The sequence below is a fragment of the Triticum dicoccoides genome, chromosome 7A (genome assembly GCF_002162155.2).
Source record: "Triticum dicoccoides isolate Atlit2015 ecotype Zavitan chromosome 7A, WEW_v2.0, whole genome shotgun sequence".
Lineage (NCBI taxonomy): Eukaryota > Viridiplantae > Streptophyta > Magnoliopsida > Poales > Poaceae > Triticum > Triticum dicoccoides.
In genome coordinates, this window is record NC_041392.1 from 232,543,725 (window position 1) to 232,551,727 (window position 8,003).

Here is an 8,003-nt window from a genome sequence, read left to right on the forward strand (position 1 = left end):
CCTCTCTCCTCCTTCCTTCCCTCCTACTCCTACTCTTGGAAGGGTTGGAATCCTACTCCCGGTGGGAGTAGGACTCCCCTTGGGGCACGCCTAGGAGTCTGGCCTCCTCCCCCTCATCCACTCCTTTATATATGGGGGAGGGGGCACCCCATAGATACACAAGTTGATCATTGATCTTTTAGCCGTGTGCGGTGCCCCCTCCACCATAATCCACCTCGGTTATATCGCAGTGGTGCTTAGGCGAAGCACTGTTCCGGTAACATCATCATCACCGTCATCACGCCTTTGTGCTGACGAAACTCTCCCTCGAAGCTCTACTGGATCGTGAGTTCGCGGGACGTCACCGAGCTGAACGTGTGCAGAACGCGGAGGTGTCGTACCTTCGGTGCTAGATCGGTCGATCGTGAAGACGTACGACTACATCAACCGCGTTGTCATAACGCTTGCGCTTACGGTCTACGAGGGTACATAGACGATACTCTCCCCTCTCGTTGCTATGCATCACCATGATCTTGCGTGTGCGTAGGAAAATTTTGAAATTACTGTGTTCCCCAACAGTGGCATCCGAGCTAGGTTTATGCGTAGATGTTATATGCACGAGTAGAACACAAAGGAGTTGTGGGCATGGGTTTATACATATTGCTTTCCGTCACTAGTTGATTCTTGATTCGGCGGTATTGTTGGATGAAGCAGCTCGGACCGACATTACGCGTACGCTTACATGAGACTGGTTCTACCGACGTGCTTCGCACACAGGTGGCTAGTGGGTGTCTGTTTCTCCAACTTTAGTTGAATCGGATTCAATGAACACGGTTCTTTCTGAAGATCAAAAATCAATCACTATACCATGTTGTGGTTTTTGATGCGTGATACGTCCATTTTTCATCATGCTTTTATATCGATATTTTTTGCATTATGGGCTGTTATTTCACATTATGTCACAATACTTATGGCTATTCTCTCTTATTTTACAAGGTTTACATAACGAGGGAGAATGCCGACAGCTGGAATTCTGGGCTGGAAAAGGAGAAAATATTAGAGACCTATTCTGCACAACTCCAAAAGTCCTGAAACTCCACGGAATACCTTATAATAAATAATGAAAAATCCTCGCCAAAGATGAAGACAAGGGGGCCCACACCCTTCCCACACGGGTGGGGGCGCCCCCTAGGGCGCGCCCCCTACCTCGTGGGCCCCCTGGGGGCTCTCCGATGACCATCTTCTCCTATATGAAGTCTTTCGTCGAGAAAAAAATAAGAAGCAACCTTTCGGTACGAAACTCCGCCGCCACGAGGCGGAACCTTGGCGGATCCAATCTAGAGCTCCGGTAGAGCTGTTCTGTCGGGGAAACTTCCCTCCCGGAGGGGGAAATCATCGCCATCGTCATCACCAACGCTCCTCTCATCGGGAGAGGGCAATCTCCATCAACATCTTCATCAGCACCATCTCATCTCAAAACCCTAGTTCATCTCTTATATCCAATTCTTGTCTCCAAGTCCGAGATTGGTGCTAGTAGGTTGCTAGTAGTGTTAATTACTCCTTGTAGTTGATGCTAGTTGGTTTAATTGGTGGAAGATCATATGTTCATATCCTTTACGCATATTATTACCCCTCTGATTATGAACATGAATATGCTTTGTGAGTAGTTACGTTTGTTCCTGAGGACAAGGGAGAAGTCTTGCTATTAGTAGTCATGTGAATTTGGTATTCGTTCGATATTTTGATGAGATGTATGTTTTCTAGCCTCTAGTGGTGTTATGTGAACGTCGACTACATAACAATTCACCATTATTTGGGCCTAGAGGAAGGCATTGGGAAGTAATAAGTAGATGATGGGTTGCTAGAGTGACAGAAGCTTAAACCCTAGTTTATGCATTGCTTCGTGAGGGGCTGATTTGGATCCATATGTTTCATGCTATGGTTAGGTTTACCTTAATACTTTTGTTGTAGTTGCGGATGCTTGCAATAGAGGTTAATCATAAGTGGGATGCTTGTTCAAGTAAGAATAGCACCCAAGCACCGGTCCACCCACATGTCAAATTATCAAAGTACCGAACGTGAATCATATGAACGTGATGAAAACTAGCTTGACGATATTCCCATGTGTCCTCGAGAACGCTTTTCCTTATGTAAGAGTTTGTCCAGGCTTGTCCTTTGCTACAAAAAGGATTGGGCCACCTTGCTACACTTTATTTACTTTTGTTACTTGTTGCTCGTTACAAATTATCTTATCACAAAACTATCTGTTACCACTTATTTCAGTACTTGCAGAGAACACCTTGCTGAAAACCGCTTATCATTTCCTTTTGCTCCTTGTTGGGTTCGACACTCTTACTTATCGAAAGTACTATGATAGATCCCCTATACTTATGGGTCATCAATGCGTAGGTAAGAACGGTTCTTGCTCAGCCTGTAGTAGCCACGTAAAACTTGCAACAACAAAGTAGAGGGCGTCTAACTTGTTTTTGCAGGGCATGTTGTGATGTGATATGGTCAAGCCGTGATGTGATATAAGTTGTTGTGTAAGATGATCATGTTTTGTTGAAGTTATCGGCAACTGGCAGAAGCCTAATGGTTATCTCTTTATTGCATAAGATGCAAGTGTCAAATAATTGCTTTACTTTATCGCTATGCGATAGCAATAGTTGGCGAGACGACCATGTGACGACATGTTGATAGAGATCAAGATGATGGAGATCATGGTGTCATGCCGGTAACAATAGAGATCATGACGGTACTTTGGAGATGGAGATCAAAGGCACAAGATGACAATGGCCATATCATGTCACATTTTTTTGCATGTGATGTTTATCCTTTATGCATCTTATTTTGCTTAGTTTGGCGGTAGCATTATAAGATGATCTCTCACTAAATTTCAAGGTATAAGTGTTCTCCCTGAGTATGCACTGTTGCGAAAGTTCTTCGTGCTGAGACACCACGTGATGATCGGGTGTGATAGGCTCTATGTTCACATACAACAGGTGCAAGCCAGTTTTGCACACGCGGAATACTCGGGTTAAACTTGACGAGCCTAGCATATGCAGATATGGCCTCAAAACACTGGAGACCGAAAGGTCGAGCGTGAACATATAGTAGATATGATCAACATAGTGATGTTCACCATTGAAAACTACTCCATCTCACGTGATGATCGGACATGGTTTAGTTGATTTGGATCACGTGATCATTTATATGACTAGAGGGATGTCTACCTAAGTGGGAGTTCTTAAGTAATATGATTAATTGAACTTTAATTTATCATGAACTTAGTCCTGATAGTATTTGCATATCTATGTTGTAGATCAATAGCTTGCGATGTAGCTTCCCGTTTATTTTTTGATATGTTCCTAGAGAAAAATAAGTTGAAAGATGATAGTAGCAATGATGCGGATTGGGTCCATGATCTGAGGATTATCCTCATTGCTGCACAGAAGAATTATGCCGTTGATGCACCGCTAGGTGATGAACCTATTGCAGGAGCAAATGCAGACATTATGAATGTTTGACAAAGCTCGGTATGATGACTACTTAATACAACCGGGACCTCAAAAATGTTTTGAACACCACAGAACATATAAGATGTTCTAAGAGTTGAAATTGGTATTTCATACTCATGCCCATGTCAAGAGGTATGAGACCTCTGATAGTACTTTTCCTACAAGGTGGAGGAGAATAGCTCAACCAGTGAGCATGTGCTTAGATTGTCTAGGTACTACAATTTCTTGAATCAAGTGGGAGTTAATCTTCCAGATAATATAGTAATTGATAAAGTTCTCTAGTCACTATCACCAAGTTACTAGAACTTACTGATGAACTATAATATGCAAGGGATGATGAAAGTAATTCCCAAGATCTTCGCGACGCTGAAATCGGTGAAGGTATAAATCAAGAAATAGCATCAAATGTTGATGGTTAATAAGACCACTAGTTTCAAGAAAAGGGCAAAGGGAAAGAAAGAGGAACTTCAAAGAAGAAAGGCAAGCAAGTTGCCACTCCCATGAAGAAGCTCAAAGCTAGACCCCAAGCCTGGAACTGAGTGCTTCTACTGCAAAGGAAATGGTCACTGGAAGTGGAACTGCCCTAGATACTTGGCGGATAAGAAGGATGGCAAAGTGAACAAAAATATATATATTTGATATACATGTTATTGATGTGTACTTTACTAGTGTGTATTGATACATCTCCAACGTATCTATAATTTTTGATGCTCCATGCTATATTATCTACTGTTTTGGACTATATTGGGCTTTATTTTCCACTTTTATATTATTTTTGGGACTAACCTATTAACCGGAGGCCCAGCCCAGAATTGCTGTTTTTTGCCTATTTCAGTGTTTCGGATAAACAGAATATCAAACGGAGTCCAAACGGAATAAAATCTTCGGGAACGTGATTTTCTCACCGAACGTGATCCAGGAGACTTGGACCCTGCTCCAAGGAACAAAAGAGGCGGTCACGAGGGTGGGGGGCGCGCCCCCTGCCTCGTGGGCCCCTTGTTGCTCCTCTGGCGTACTTCTTCCTCCTATATATACACACGTATCCCCAAACGATCAGAAGAGGAGCCAAAAACCTAATTCCACTGCCGCAACTTTCTGTATCCACGAGATCCCATCTTGGGGCCTGTTCCAGAGCTCCGCCGGAAGAGGGCCGTCATCACGGAGGGCTTCTACATCATCATAGCCCCTCTGATGAAGTGTGAGTAGTTTACCTCAGACCTTCGGGTCCATAGTTAGTAGCTAGATGGCTTCTTCTCTCTCTTTGAATCTCAATACAAAGTTCTCCCCCTCTCTTGTGGAGATCTATTCGATGTAATCTTCTTTTTGCGGTGTGTTTGTTGAGACCGATGAATTGTGGGTTTATGATCAAGTCTATCTATGAATAATATTTGAATCTTCTCTGAATTCTTTTATGTATGATTGGTTATCTTTGCAAGTCTCTTCGAATTATCCGTTTGGTTTGGCCAACTAGATTGGTAGTTTTTGCCATGGGAGAAGTGCTTAGCTTTGGGTTCGATCTTGCGGTGTCCTTACCCAGTGACAGAAGGGGCAGCAAGGCACATATTGTATCGTTGCCATCGAGGATAACAAGATGGGGTTTATTTCATATTGCATGAATTTATCTCTCTACATCATGTCATCTTGCTTAAGGCGTTACTCTGTTTTTCACTTAATACTCTAGATGCATGCTGGATAGCGGTCGATGAGTGGAGTAATAGTAGTACATGCAGAATCGTTTCAATCTACTTGTCACGGACGTGATGCCTATATACATGATCATGCCTAGATATTCTCATAACTATGCTCAATTCTGTCAATTGCTCAACAGTAATTTGTTCACCCACCGTAGAATACTTATGCTCTTGAGAGAAGCCACTAGTGAAACCTATGGCCCCCGGGTCTATTCTCATCATATCAATCTCCATCACTTTAATCTTGTTTTGCTTTTTACTTCGCCTTTACTTTTTACTTTGCATCTTTATACCAAAAATTCCAAAAATATTATATCTATCAGATCTCACTCTTGTAAGTGACTGTGAAGGGCTTGACAACCCCTAATCGCGTTGGTTGCGAATAGCTATTGCTTTGTGCAGGTACGAGGGACTTGAGCGTGGGCTCCAACTGGATTGATCCCTTGGTTCTCAAAAACTGAGGGAAATACTTACGCTACTCTGCTGCATCATCCCTTCCTCTTTGGGGAAAACCAACGCAAGCTCAAGACGTAGCAAGAAGGATTTCTGGCACCGTTGCTGGGGAGACTACGCAAAAAGTCAACATACCAAGTACCCATCACAATCCCTATCTCTCGCATTACATTATTTGCCATTTGCCTCTCTTTTTCCTCTCCCCCCAATTCACCCTTGCCGTTTTGTTTGCCCTCTCTCTCTCTCTATCCTCCCTCTCCTTTCCGCTTGCCTCTTGTTTGCTTGTGTGCTAGTTTGCTTGCTTGTCGTTATGTCTGAAACTGGGGAAGTTATCGCCAATATGAGCGATAACAATATCATGGAAAATTCTGATGCTCCTGCTAAAGAACCTACCATCTTTCATACAAAAATTTTTTGTGTTGGTAGTGGTAATATTATTGGAAAAGGAGTTATTCAAGATTTCTTTACTTGTGATGGTGCTTTACCTTCTATGGGTAGTTCTATCCTTCATAGAGCTAGTAGTCTTGCGGACGCTATTGCCATGCTTGTAGTTGAACTTGAAAGACAATTCATGCACATGCATCCTTCCATACAAAGGATTTTTCTGGAATTTTCTAATATTGAGCATTCTTCTGTTAAGCGTGCCGCTACTGTCTTTTTGGCTCATGAGTTTAGATTCATAATAAGAGAAGCCAAAGAAATCTTTGTGCATTATAGGGTGGACGCTTGCGTGTTGGGGAACGTAGTAATTTCAAAAAAAATCCTACGCACACGCAAGATCATGGTGATGCATAGCAACGAGAGGGGAGAGTGTTGTCTACGTACCCTCGTCGACCGGAAGCGGAAGCATTAGCACAACGCGGTTGATGTAGTCGTACGTCTTCATGGCCCGACCGATCAAGCACCGAAACTACGGCACCTCCGAGTTCTAGCACACGTTCAGCTCGATGACGATCCCCGGACTCCGATCCAGCAAAGTGTCAGGGAAGAGTTCCGTCAGCACGACGGCGTGGTGACGATCTTGATGTTCTACCGTCGCAGGGCTTCGCCTAAGCACCGCTACAATATTATCAAGGATTATGGTGGAGGGGGGCACCGCACACGGCTAAGAAAACGATCACGAATATCAACTTGTGTGTCTATGGGTGCCCCCCTGCCCCTGTATATAAAGGAGCAAGGGCGGAGGTCGGCCGGCCCTTGAGGCGCGCCAAGGAGGGGGGAGTCCTCCTCCTAGTAGGAGTAGGACTCCCCTTTCCTAGTCCAACTAGGAAGAGGGAAGGGGGGAGGAAAGAGAGGGAGAGGGAGAGGGAAAGAGGGGTGACAGTGTCCTGGACTAGGGGATACTCACCACGTCGTCTCCCGGTCTATTAGATTGGGCCAAGGACCCCCGTGGTTGTATACTCATGGGCCAGTTCGGACGGCTACCGCATACAAGGAAGATTCCACAAGACTTGGCGATCAAGACAAGGACTTCTCCCCACCGGCGTATTCGGCTAGGACTCTTGTTATCCTAGGCCTCTGGTGCATTATATAAACCAGGGCCAGGCTAGTCGATAGAATATACAATATACACATCAACAATCATACCATAGGCTAGCTTCTAGGGTTTAGCCTCCTTGATCTCGTGGTAGATCTACTCTTGTACTACCCATATCATAAATATTAATCAAGCAGGAGTAGGGTATTACCTCCATCGAGAGGGCCCGAACCTGGGTAAAACAAAGTGTTCCCTGTCTCCTGTTACCATCCGGCCTAGACGCACAGTTCGGGACCTCCTACCCGAGATCCGCTGGTTTTGACACCGACATTGGTGCTTTCATTGAGAGTTCCGCTGTATGATCGACAAAAGGATCGATGGCTCGCCTGCAGATCAACTGCGACTTCGGCATCTTTGTCACCAGCTCGACTGGTCACCTTGGTTCGACCAAGAATTGCGCCCCGTGTTTGGATCACCATGTCCGGACGAGGGCCTTCATCAAACATCAACTCCGATCTCTATCAAGATCACGGAGGAATCGTCTATGGAGCTCGGGGGCTCAATGTCAACATTGCCCTCAAGCGACCGTGCTGTTTTTCTGGACAGCGAACTCGTATCTGCCACCACCACCTCCTCGAGTATCGCTTTGACGATCGCTTTGGTGAAATTGTGCGGAATTGAGTCTACAACAACCCTAAAAAATGTCGTCGAGTTCCGATGGAGGAATCTCTGGCAATCCACGATATACCGGAGCCCTGTCAAATCTGGACGGGAATTTCGATGAGTTTAGGGCGTGGTGTCCAGCTTCTATCTCGGACGTCCTTTGGAAGATCCAACCATTGATCGGCTGCGGAATTCCTATATCTACCACCTCTCAAAATTTCA